Source organism: Tamandua tetradactyla, chromosome 8 (assembly GCF_023851605.1).
Source record: "Tamandua tetradactyla isolate mTamTet1 chromosome 8, mTamTet1.pri, whole genome shotgun sequence".
Lineage (NCBI taxonomy): Eukaryota > Metazoa > Chordata > Mammalia > Pilosa > Myrmecophagidae > Tamandua > Tamandua tetradactyla.
The window spans coordinates 73070362-73084041 of NC_135334.1; the positions used below are offsets into that span (position 1 = coordinate 73070362).

The 13680-nt window shown below is 34.7% G+C and overlaps 1 protein-coding gene and 1 pseudogene across 4 annotated transcripts in view; both read left to right on the forward strand.

Annotated features, from left to right (window-relative positions):
• Positions 1–13680, forward strand: part of FCHSD2 (FCH and double SH3 domains 2) — a 456625-nt gene that overhangs the window by 144625 nt on the left and 298320 nt on the right. The gene's annotated exons all lie outside the window — the stretch shown is intronic.
• LOC143643909 (uncharacterized) overlaps positions 10364–13680 on the forward strand; it is a 53922-nt pseudogene continuing 50605 nt past the window's right edge.

Genomic DNA, 13680 nt, shown 5'->3' on the forward strand with positions numbered 1-13680 from the left:
GGCAATTAATAGTCTCCTTTTATTCTAACCCACCTTTTTATTTTGTATGACTATTTTCCATTTATGTGTGCTCATTCAGTACAGTTTTTTTACTTTATAGAAAACTAGGATCATACTTAAATTTATTCCATCTTATCTTTCATACTTAGCATTATTTTGATACTAATATTTCCCCAAATAAATGCATAAATATTTACTCATTTTTGGGGGTGGGCATCATTATTCATTTGTGGATGCAACTGGTTTAACTAATTTCCCATAGACTTAAGTTGTTTAAAACAATACTGCATTGAGAATACATGTTCTTCTCTACTGCACAGGAATCATTCTCCAGGTTAGACCATATGTTAGTTCAAAAATCAAGGCTCAATAAATTTAAAAATATGGAAATACTACAGTGTCCCTTCTCATCACAAAGGAATGAATCTAGATACCAGTAATAGAAGAAGAACAGGAAAATTCATAAACTTGGAAATTAAGCATTATACTCTTAACCAACGAATCAGAGAAGAAATTGCAAGGGAAATTAAGAAATATTATGAGTCAAATGAAAGTACAAGCATAACATACAAAAACTTATAAGATGCGGCAAAGGCAGTGCTGAAAGGGACATTTATAGTTATAAATGCTTTTGTGAAAAAGAGTAGAAAGTTCTCAAATTATAGTCTTAATCTCCCAACTGGATAATCCACAAAAAGAAGAGGAAACGAAACCCAAAGGGAGTAGAAGGAAGGAAATAACAAAGTTTAGAGCACAGATAAACAAAATAGAGAAAAAAATAATAGAAAGAATCAACACAATCAGAAGTTGATTATTTGGAAAGATCGCTAGAACAACAAACCTTTAGCTAGGAAAAAGGAAAAAAGAGAGAGACTGCAAATAACTAAAGTCAAAAATGAAAAGGGGGCAGGCCGCAGTGGTTTAGCAGGCAGACTTCTTGCCTGCCATGCCGGACGGAGACCTGGGTCCAATTCCCGGTGCCTGCCCGTGCGAAAAAAAAAACAAGGGCCACATTACTATTGACCTCAAAGAAATAAAGGAACTGTAAGAAAATACTTTGACCAACTATATACCAACAAATTTGATAACCTAGAGGAACGGACAAATTCCTAGGAATACACAAACTACCTACACTGACTCAAGAAGAAGTGGAGATCTCCACAGCCCAATATCTAGTAAAGAAATTGAATCAGTAATAAAAAAACCTCTCAACAAAGAAAAACCCAGACCTTATAGCTTCCCAGGGGAATTTTACCAAACATCCCAAGAATTAACACTATTCTGAAGAGTTGAAGAGGAGGAAATACTTCCTAACTGATTCTATGAGGCAGGTATCTCCCTTACCACTAAGCAAAATGAAAATACCAAGGGGAAGAAAATTACAGGTTAATATCCTTTATGAGTATAGATGCAAAAATATTCAACAAAATATTAGTAGGGTGAATCTAACTGCATTTTAAAAGAATTACCCACCACGATAAAGTGGTATTGATCCCACATATGCAAGGGTGTCCAACGTAAGAAAATCAATTAATCTAATACACGACATTAACAAACTGAAGGAAAAAAGCCACATGATCCCCTCAGTTGATGTGGTAAAGGCACTTGACCAAGTACAGCATCCCATCTTAATAAAAACACTTAGAAAACCAGGAATAGACAGAAACTTCCTTAATATGATAAAAGGGTATCCATAGGGTGCATGGGTAGTTCATTGGTAGAATGCACACCTTTCGTGCAGGAGAACTGGGTTCAATTCCCTCACCATTCAGCCTGCCCCAAAAATAAACTTGCGTAGAAAACTAGAAACGTTACTAAAAGAAAACAAAGAAGATTTAAATAAATGGAGGGTTATTCCGTGATCATGGATTGGAGAAGCTAGCTATTGGTAAGATGTCACTTCTACCAAAAGTGGTTTACAGATTCAATGCAGTCCCAATCATAAGTCCAACATCCTTTTCATCCCCCACATTTGTGGTCACCTTATTTTTGTCAAGGGCATGAAACACACTGTTTTAGTTTGCTAATGCTGCTGGAATGCAGTATACCAGAAATAACTTACTTTTATAAAGAGGATCACACACAAATTTACAGTTCTAAAACCTTAAAAATGTCCAAACTAAGGCATTCAGAGAGAAATACTTTGACTCTGAAGAAGGCTGATGTTTCTTACATCAGAAGACACTTCACTGGTGTCTGCTGGTCCTTGGCTTCTGGGTTTTGTTGCTTGTACCTCCTGGTTCCAGTGGCCTCCTCTCTGAGCTTTGGTTAGTCTTCACTCATCTCCCAGCATCTCTTTCTAAGCTTTCTCTTAAATGTTTCCGTATATTGGCTCTTTTAAGGACTCAAGTAAACTAATCAAGACTCACCTTGAATTGGTGGAGTCACATCTCCATCTAATCAAAAGGCCCATCTCCATGTAAACAACCTAATCAGAAGGTCCCACCCTACGATATTGAATTGGGATTAGAAGAACAAGGCTCTTCTGGGGGTACATAACAGTTTCACACTATCATATGCATTTAATGGGGAAATATTGGTTTCCTCAACAAATGGTACTGGGAAAACTGGATATTCATTGGCAACTACCTTGTATCATATACAAAAAGTTATTTAAAATGAATCAAATATTTAAATATAGGAACCAGAACAAAAAACTCCTGAAACAGAATATAGGGAAGCAACTTCAGAATCTTGGGTTGGGTTTCTTAGACTTTACACCCAAAGCAGGAACAGCAAAATAAAAATAGATGAACAGATATCATCAAAATGAAAACCTTTTTCCATCTCCTTGCAATTGTAAATAATGCTGCTATAAACATTGGTGTGCAAATGTCCGTTTGTGTCTTTGCCCTTAAGTCCTTTGAGTAGATACCTAGGTATTGCTGGGTTGTATGGCAATTCTATATTCAGCTTTTTGAGGAACCGCCAAACTGCTTTCCACAGTGGTTGCACCATTTGACATTCCCACCAACAGTGGATAAGTGTGCCTCTTTCTCCACATCCTCTCCAGCACTTGTCAACAGACAAGTGGCTAAACAAATTGTGGTATATACATACGATGGAATATTATGCAGCTTTAAGACAGAATAAACTTATGAAGCATGTAATAACATGGATGGACCTAGAGAACATTATGCTGAGTGAGACTAGCCAAAAACTAAAGGACAAATACTGTATGGTCCCACTGATGTGAACCGACATTAGAGAATAAACTTGGAATATGTCATTGGTAACAGAGACCATCAGGAGTTAGATACAGGGTAAGATAATGGGTAATTGGAGCTGAAGGGATACAGACTGTGCAACAGGACTGGATACAAAAACTCAAAAAATGGACAGCACAATACTACCTAATTGTAATGTAATTATGTTAAAACACTGAATGAAGCTTCATCTGAGCTATAGTTTTTTATTTTTATTTTTTTTATGTTTCATTTTTATTTTTTTCTCTCTTATCATTTTATTTCTTTTTCTGTTGTCTTGCTATTTCTTTTTCTAAATCGATGCAAATGTACTAAGAAATGATGATCATACATCTATGTGATGATATTAAGAATTACTGATTGTATATGTAGAATGGAATGATTTCTAAATGTTGTGTTAGTTAATTTTTTTTAATTAATAAAAAAATCAAAACCTTTTGCTTATCAAAGGATTTTATCATGAATGTAGAAAGATAACCTACATAATGGGAGAAAATTTGGGACCCACATACCAAATAAGTGTTTAATCTCTAGGACATACAGAGAAATCCTTGAACTCAACAACCAAAAGACAAACAACTCAATTTAAAAAATAGACAAAAGATTTGAAGAGACATTTCTCCACAAAAAATATAGAAATGGCAAGAAAATACATGAAAATATGGCCAGCATTAGGAAAATGAAAATGAAAACCACAATGAGATACCATTTCACACCACTAGAATGGTTACTATTACACACACACACACACACACACACACACACACGCAAGAATGGAAAATTACAAAAGCTGGAAGGGATGTGTAGAAACAGGAACATTCATTTTCATTTTTGGTGAGAATGTAAAATGGTGCAGCCACCATGGAAGACAGAAAATTAAGTATAGTAGTAGCATATGATGTGATTATCACTACTAGCTATATATCCAAAAGACTTGTAAGCAGGGAGTTGAACAGATATTTGCACACGATGTTCATAGTGGTATTATTCACAATTGCCAAAAAGATGGAAGCAACCCAAGTGTCTATCAACCAATGAATGGATAAATAAAATGTGACATATACGTAGAATGGAATCTTATTCAGCTGTAAAAAAGAATGAAGTTGTGATACATACAACAACATGGATGAACCTTGAAGACATCATGTTGAGTGAAATAAGCCAGACACAAAAGGTTAAATATTGTACAGTCTCACTGATATGAAATAAACAAATTCATAGACTCTGAAAGTAGGTTCCCAGGGGCCAGTGTGTGGGTATGGAATAGGTTGTTAATGCTTAAATTGTGTAGAGTTTTCATTTGAGTTGATCGTGAAGCTTTGGTGATGGATGGTGGTGTAATACTATGAATGTAATTATACAGAATGTAATTATTTATTTGAATGTGGTTAAAATGGGAAATTTTAAGTTATATATATGTTGCTAGAATAAATTTTTTTTAAAAAGAAACAGGACTGTAGAGTACAAACAGCAAACCTGAATGTAAACCATGGACTATATTAATAGTACAATTACAAAAATGTTCTTTCATCACTTGTAACAAATGTACCATCTCATGCTGGGTGGTGATCATAGGGTGGTGTATGGGAAATTTGAGTTTTATGCATGATTTTTTTCCTATAACCTACAACTTCTCTAATAAAATTTTTTTTTAAATCTGATACTACAATGAACATCCTCATTTGTGTTTGTTATAGTTGTGCTCTTATTTTTATAATTTGCAAAATGGGCTTCCTGAGGCATAGTGTCTAGTTTACTAGCTGCCAGAATGCAAAATATCAGAAACAGAATGGCTTTTAAAAAGGGGAATTTAATAAGTTGCTAGTTTACAGTTCTAAGGCCGAGAAAATGTCCCAATTAAAGCAAGTCTATAGAAATGTCCAAATTAAGGCACCAACAAGGCTTTGGTGGTGAAGGCTTTCTTCTCTCAAGAAAAGCCAATGAAGTTCAGGGTTTCTCTCTCAACTGGAAAGACACATGACAAACATTGTGTCATGGTCACGTTCATGTGTCAACTTGGCCAGGTCATGGTGCCCATCTGTCTGGTTGGGCAAGTCCTGGCCTGTTTGTTACTATGAGGACATTTCATAGAATTAAATTGTGATCACGTGGCTGCATCCCTAGCTGATTGCATTTGTAATCAGCCAAGGGGAGTGTTCTAGTTTGTTAGCTGATCGAATGCAATATACCAGAAACAGAATGACTTTTAAAAAGGGGAATTTAGTAAGTTGCTAATTTATAGTTGTAAGGCCGAGAAAATGTCCCAATTAAAACAAATCTATAGAAATGTCCAATCGAAGGCATCCAGGAAAAGATACCTTGGTTCAAGAAGGCCAAAGAGGTTCAGGGTTTCTGTCTCAAGTGAAAGGGCACATGGTGAACGCAGTCAGAGTTTCTCTCTCATCTGGAAAGGCACATGGCAAACACGGTCAGGGTTCCTCTATCATCTGGAAGGGGACATGGTGAACACAGCATCATCTGCTAGCTTCTTCTCCTCGCTTCCTGTTTCATGAAGCTCCCAGGAGGCATTTTCTTTCTTCATCTCCAGAGGTCACTGGCTGGTGGACTCTGCTTCTCGTGGTTATGTCGTTCTGCTCTGCTCTCTCTGAATCTCCTTCATTCTCCAAAATGTTTCCTCTTTTGTAGGACTCCAGAAACTTATCAGGACCCACCTAGATGGGTGGAGACATGTTATCACCTAATCCAGTTTAACAACCACTCTTGATTAAATCACACATCCAGGGAGATGATCTGATCACAGTTTCAAACATACAGTATTGAATAGGGATTATTCTACCTTTATGAAATGGGATTTAGATTAAAATATGGCTTTTCTAGGGGACACACATGCTTTCAAAGCAGCACAGGGAGTGTCTTCTGCAATGAGTGATGTTTAATTTAATCACTGGGAGGCTTTTAAGGAGGATTCAGAAGAGACAGTCTCTTCCTGCTTTGGCTGGTGAGCCTCTTCTATGGAGTCCATCCAGACCATTTATCAGAGTCATCAGCTTCATAGCCTGCCCTATGGATTTTGGACTCTACATTCCCATGGTTATGTGAGACACTTTTATAAATTTTATATCTATGGAAATTCCCTGCTGATTCTGTTTCTCTAGAGAACCCTAGCTAACAAACATGATGATGGTTGCTAGCTGTCTTTCCTCTCTCTTAACTGGAAAGACATGTGGTGAACATGGTGGCATCTGCTAGCTCTCTCTCCAAGCTTCTTGCTTCATGAAACTCGCCCAGGGAGATTTTCCTTCTTTAATCTCCAAAGGTCTCTGGCTGGTGGACTCTGTCTCATGGATCTGTCATAGTTCTCCTTTCTTGGAATCTCCAAACTTTTCCAAAATACTTCCTCTTTTTAAAGGACTCCAATAAAGTTATCAAGACCCACCTGGAATGGGTGGAGTCACACCTCCCTCTAATGAAAGGTTAATACCCATAAGTGGGTGAGTTACATCTCCATGCAGATAACCTAATCAAATTTCTAACCTATGTTATTAAATAGGGATTAAGATAGTTGCTCCCACAAGATTGATTAGGATTAAAACATGGCTTTTCTAGGGTACATAAATCCTTTCAAACCAGCACACTGCTATACTAATTTATATTTCTACCAATAGCTTATTAGAGGGTATTCTGTATCACATCCTTACGAAGAGTGGATGTTGTCAATCATTAAATTTTTTGCTAATCTGGCTAAAAATGATATCTGATTTCAGTTTCCTTTCTCTGTATTCTAGTATTTATGCATGTTACCATGTTTACAGCCATTTTAATGCCTTTTCAACATATTGGCTATTTATATCCTTCTTCCTATTGTTTCTCTTTTAAAAATCAATTTGTTGGGACTTTGTGAAAGTTGTTGGAATCCTGTCAAGAGATTGGTTTGCTAACTTCCCACCTTTGTTTTATGAGATTTTTATATAACATACTAGAAAATTAAATGAATTATTTTTACTTATAATATGTGCCTTGTTTGTTTTCTGTATGGTACTTACTCATTATTTGCCTAATCTTAATGTAGTCTCTCTAATACATTAATACTTAATCTCTAAGGAATATAGGTGAATTCTATTATTGTAGGTTGGTAGAATCTTAGAATTAAAATTTAGAAGACTTTAGAAATTTGATCTCAAAGTTTTTTTTTTAAAGAAATACGAGTTCAACAGTAGTAAAAGAAGCAGTAGCCATAGATATTTACAATTGGACTTGAGAATGAAGTGATATTTATTCAGCATCTGCTATGTGCTAAACATTGTCTATAGGCATTTCACAGGCTTATCTCACAACTGTATCTCTTTGGTTGGCTCTCCATGGGCCAGAGTTGAGAAAGTTTGTAAAAAGGTACACATTAGAGATACCCATCGCAACCCTTTTGCCATCCAGATGTGCAACCTGAGTGCCTCAGAAAAAGAGGTTAAGTGATTTTCTTGAGCAAATAGTGCTACCACTCAGATATCTTGGCCAGGCTGGGATTAGCTTCCACTAAGCTCCAATTTAGCCTTGATTATTTATGAAGTGTCAAGGAAACGGAAACTTGGGGTAATTTTAAATTCATAACAGTGAAGAGTATGACTGTATTTTGTTTGCAATAGATTTTACTTATATAGGAGGAGGTATTTAATATTAATATTTTATTTTTTGAAAAAACTGTTCTCTTAATTCCTGAAAATATTTGAGATCAGAGCACAATTTGAGTGCTTAAACTTAAATGAAAGTAGGCTTTGTTTTAAATCTTTTGTTTTGAAAATTTTTACTGTTTTTTTGCCTAAAAATTTACCTCACATAAATCCAGAAAATTGGCATGTGCTGTTTTATTGAATTATAGTTCACTTATATAAAATGTTATAGACAAAAATAGAAACTTTAGGAGAACCTATTCCTGTTGCAAAAAAGGAATGATAGAGAATTATGTCCAGGGCCTCCTGGGACAGTTGTACTGTTTATGTCTTTGCCAGCGTAGGGTTCAAATGGGCGTTGAAATTCAGTCCTGGCTTTCCTCAAGATGAGTGCCTGTTGTAGTCCCTTTGTAGTGTTGTAGTGGAAATGGGCCACTTTTCCTCACATTGAGGTACTCTGCTTGCCAAACTATGTTCCTTTGGAGTGGTCTGTTTCCAGAGAAGGTACTTATTCATAATAATTTATCTCCTGAAATGGTCCCTTTATCTGATATACACAAAGGAGGCATACAGGATAATGGAAGGTCCTGAGTCTACCAATTGTAATAAATTTGGAAGCCAGTAGAGTTACAAATATATAGTCTCACTTGAAAATGTCTGTGTTTATAAGGATAGGGTGACTGCTATAATTAACAACCTCAACATTTCTGAGGCTTAGCAAAAAAATTTTATTTCTCACTCATCTAACAGCTTACTGCAGTTATTTAGTAAATGGCCTTTCATGTGATTATTCAGTGATACTGGCTCCTTTGATCTGCTGCCTCAGAGTCCTTTAGGACCTTGAGTCCTTTGTTGGAGCCTCTGCATATAGCAAGCAGAGGGGAAAAAGAAAGATGATTGCATATGGGAATCTTTAATGGGCCAGATGTGAATGTAGCATACATCATTTCTGGTGTTCCATTGGCTGAAACTAAGTCAGATTGTCACATCTGATTTCAGAGGAGACTGGAAAATTTCATCAAAGTATATACCTTGAAGAAAAAGAGAATGTGGGTAATGTAAAGTTAGTATTTATTCTTATAATTCTTTTCCGTATACAACTGATTTAGTAGACTTGGTAACCAAGATAGGAAGGAACAGTTAAACAAGTAGATATTTAAACTTATATATCATTTGGCCAATCGCCTAGAAAAGTGGATGGGATGATGAATACATCCTTATGAAAACTAATAATACTTGCTGTCACTCCTGAATAGAGCCTTTCAATGGTTTAGTCTGTGATGCAGAGAAGTAGAACTTTGTATAAATATTAAATACTAGCCTACTGCACCTTTTAGAGCTGTATAGTACTGGTTTACATTCTTATATTTGTCTGGTGCTATTTTAAGGAGTTCATTTGATCCTGTGATTTGGTATTGCTGTATTAGCCATCTTCTGAGTTCTTCACTTCTCCTAGTTAAACATCTACTGAGTACTTACCAATGGAATATAGGGATGGGAAAATAGCATAATTAGGAAATGGGTTTTTCCCATTTAGCATATGTATAAATGTGTATGCAAAGTTGATATACTCTATTCTCTAATAAATTAAAATTAAAAGTCCCTGGGTATTCCTTTTTAATTTATATCCTCCTTATTTGTCCTACTATGCTTATATTTATTGTGATCTTTTCTTTGCTTTTGTAGTCCTAAAGAATATATTGTAGTTTTTCCTGTGTTTAAACTTTGCAAATGGAATCATACTAAAAGTATTCTTTGAGTTTTGCATCACTCATACCAATGCAGGGTAAATTCCATTCATGTTATTACAATTTATTATTATTCATTGCATTACTCATACCAATGCAGGGTAAATTCCATTCATGTTATTACAATTTATTATTATTCCTTGCTATATAATATTTCACTGTGTGTATATACCACACTATATTTATCAGTTCTATTCTAGATAGACATTTGAGTAGTTTCCTTTTTTTTTTGCTTCTATGAAAAATGCTTCTATGAACATTTCTGTTCATGTGTCCTTGTGCATTTGTGCATGAATTTCTCTATGTTATTTATGAGGGGTAGAATTGCTAAGCCATAGGTTTAAAGGATGTCTAATTTTACTATAGTTTTCCAACATTGTTGTAACAATTTTACCAGGAATGTATGAGAGTTTGCATTAGCATACATTCTCAGTACACTTAGTATTGTCAGATTAAATATTTGCCAATATGACAGTAATGATATCTTACATGCTTTTAATTTGCATGTTCCATATCACTAATGAGATTGAAAGCCTTTTTATTATATTTCTTGGCTATTTGGATATCCTCTTTTGTGAAGACACTTTTCATGTTTTTTCTCATTTTTCATAAATTTTCATGTCTTTTTCTTATAAATTTGTAGGAATTTTGTGTATATTTTTAATAAATGACATCTCTTAGTAACGTGGGTTAAAATATGTCTCCACTGTGTGGCTTGTATATGTGTGTTAAATTCATTCTTGGAATGATTGGCAAGGATTGTGAAGGCTTCCAGTCAACCAAGATGGCAGTGTAAGTTGCTCCACGGTATAGATCCCCCTGCAGAATCTTATAATAACTAGCAAAATCCTGTGGATCCATCTTCCTCACAATCCCAGAAAACAGTTAAAGGACTGCGATAACTAGTCAATTGCCAAATGATGAAAAAGCAGCTTGAAAAATGAACTATTGGACATAGTTGTAAACCACAATAACTGAAATGTACAATAGCCTAGAGGGCTTCAACAGCAGATTGGAGCCGGCCAAAAAAGAATCAGTGAAAATAAAGACAAGCAATGGAAATAATTCAAGATGAGCAACAGAAAGAAAAAAATTAAAAAGTGAACAGAGCCTAGAGACCTATGGGACATCATCAAGCACACCAAAATACTCATGATGGGAATCCCAGAAGGAGAAGAAAGAGGGAAAGGGGAAGATAGAATATTCAAAGAAACAAGGGCAAAAAACTTCTCAAATTTAACAAAAGTCATGAGAATGCACATTTAAGAAGGCCAGCAAATTGCAAACAGGATAAACAGAACCACATATAGACACTTAATTATCAATGTCCAATGCCAAGGACAAAGTAATGAGTTATGTGCAAGTCAATCCCAATAAGATGAAGTGTTGATTTTGCAACAGAAATCATGGAGACAAAAAGGCAGTGGAACGAAATATTTAAAGTGCTAAAAGAAAACTATTGCTAAACAATTTTATATCCAGTAAACTTCCTTTCAAGTATGGGAGATTAAGACATTCTTAGATTAACCAAAGCTTGAGGGGGTTGGTCACCATTAGTCATGCTGTATAAGCAGTGCTAATAGGGTTTCTCAGACTGAAAGGAAAGGATATCAGACAGGAATGAAGCAGTATAAAGAAAAAAAAGACATGAGTAAAGGTAATCAAATGGATAAGTATAAATGCCAGTACTATTATATTGTATTTTTTGGTATGTAACCACTTTTTACTTAATACAGGTTCTAGAATGCAAATGCATGAAAACAGTGGTAAATTTATGATTTTGGACATACAATGTATAAAAATATAATCTGTAACAAGTACAACAAAAGGGGGGAGATAGAGGGTTATAGGAAAAGTATACATGTATGCTATTGAACTTAAGTTGGTATCAAATAAAATGTGATTGTAGAGATTTAGGATGTTAAATTTTGGTTCCATAGTAATCTTAAAGAATATATGAAAAATATATACAGAAAAAGGGTGGGTGATGGTGGCTCAGTAGGCAGAGTTCTCACCTGCTGTGCCGGACACCTGAGTTCGATTCCTGGTGTCTGCCCATGCCAAAAAAATAAAAAGGATAATGAAAAAAAAAAAAATATATATATACACACACACAGAAATAAATGAGAAGGAAATCAATGTGGTGCAATATAAAAGTCAAATACAAATTAAAATAGACATTAATGGAAGAATTGAGGATTAAAAATGTGTAGCACAGGGGGTACAAGGGTAGTTCAGTGGTAGAATTCTCACCTGCCATGTGGGAGATCCGGATTTTATTCCTGGCACATGCACTTTCCAAAACAAACAAACAAGCAAACAAACAAACAAAAAACCAAATAAACAGAAATTCAACAAATGGTGCTGTAGTAATGGGATATTCACATGGAAAAAGAATGATGTGTGACTCCTCCCATACAGCATACCAAAAAGAAATGTAATCCACAAAGACAAAATAGCAAACTGGTAGAAGAGTGTAATACATTCTCAGTAATAACTTTAAATATAAATGGATTTAGCTCTCCAATCAAAAGGCATAGATTGACAGAATGGAGTAACAAGCGTGGTCAACTATATGGAGTTAACAAGAGAGTAACCATAAATTTGAAGATACAATTAAGTTGAAAGTGAAAGGATGGAAAAAATATACCAAGTAAATAGTAACAAAAAGAAAGCTAGGTAGCTATTAAACTATCATATAGAATAGACTTTAAGTCAAAAAGTTATGAGGGACAAAGAAGATCACTATATAATGCTAATGGCATCAGTTCAACAAGAAGATATAAAAATTATATATATATATATATATTTGGCAAGTCCCAAAATATATGGAACAAATATTAACAGATTTGAAGGGAGAAATAGACAGTTCTATATTAATAATGGGAGACTTCAGTACATCAATTTCAATAATGGATAGATCATCTAGATAGGAATTTGATAAAGAAATAGATTTGACCTATATTATAAACCAACTAGACCTAACAGATGAATATAGAACACTTCACCAAATAGCAGCAGAATTAACATTTTTCTCTAGTGCACATGGATCATTTTCCAAGATAGACAATATTTTAGGTCACAAATCAAGTTTCAATAAATTAAAAAATATTGAAATAATATGGTGTGTTTTCTCTGATCACAGTAAAATAAAGCTAGAAATCAATAAGAAAGGGAAAGATGAAAGATTTATAAATATATGGAAATTAAACAATGTACTCTTCAACAACCAATGGGTCAGAGAAAAAAAATCACAAGGAAAATTAGGAAATACCTTGTGATGAATTAAAGTGATGAAAATGCAACACGCCAAAACTTACAGGATGCAAGCAAAGGCAGTGTTGAGGGAAAATACAGCTCTAAATGCTTTTCCTTAAATTGTGAGGCCTACCCTCACAATTGGATGATCTAGAAAAAGAAGAGCAAACTGAACCCAAAGCACGTAGAAGAAGGAAATAAATAAAAAATTCGAGTGGAGATAAAATGTAGAATAAAACAGAAACAATAAAACCAAAAAATTGTTTCTTTCGGAAATATAAACAAAATCAGCAAATCTTTAGACTGACAGAGAAAAAAGAGAGCATTCACAGATTACTAAAATCAGAAATGAGAGGGGGAATTACTACTGAGCTCCACAGGAAAAATATGAAAAACTATAAGAGGATACCATGAGCAACTGTACACCAACAAATTTTGTAGTTTGTATGAAATGGACAAATTTCTAGAAACTCTCAAGATACCTACATGGACATAAGAAGAAATAAAAGATCTCAACAGACCAATAAATAGTGAAGAGATTGAATAGGTAATTAAAAACCTCTCAGCAAAGAAAAAGCCAGGACCAGATGGCTTCACAGGGGAATTTTACAGAACATTGCAAGAAGAATTAATGCCAATCTTGCACAAACTCTTCCAAAAAATTAAAAAGGAGGAAATATTCCCTAGCTCATTCAGTAAGGCCAACATTACCCTAATAGCAAAGCCAGATAAAGATACCAAAAGAAAAGAACATTATAGTCCAATATCTCACAAAAATAAATGCAAAAATACTGAGCGAAGTACTAGCAAACTGAATCTAACCACATTTTAAAGAATTATACA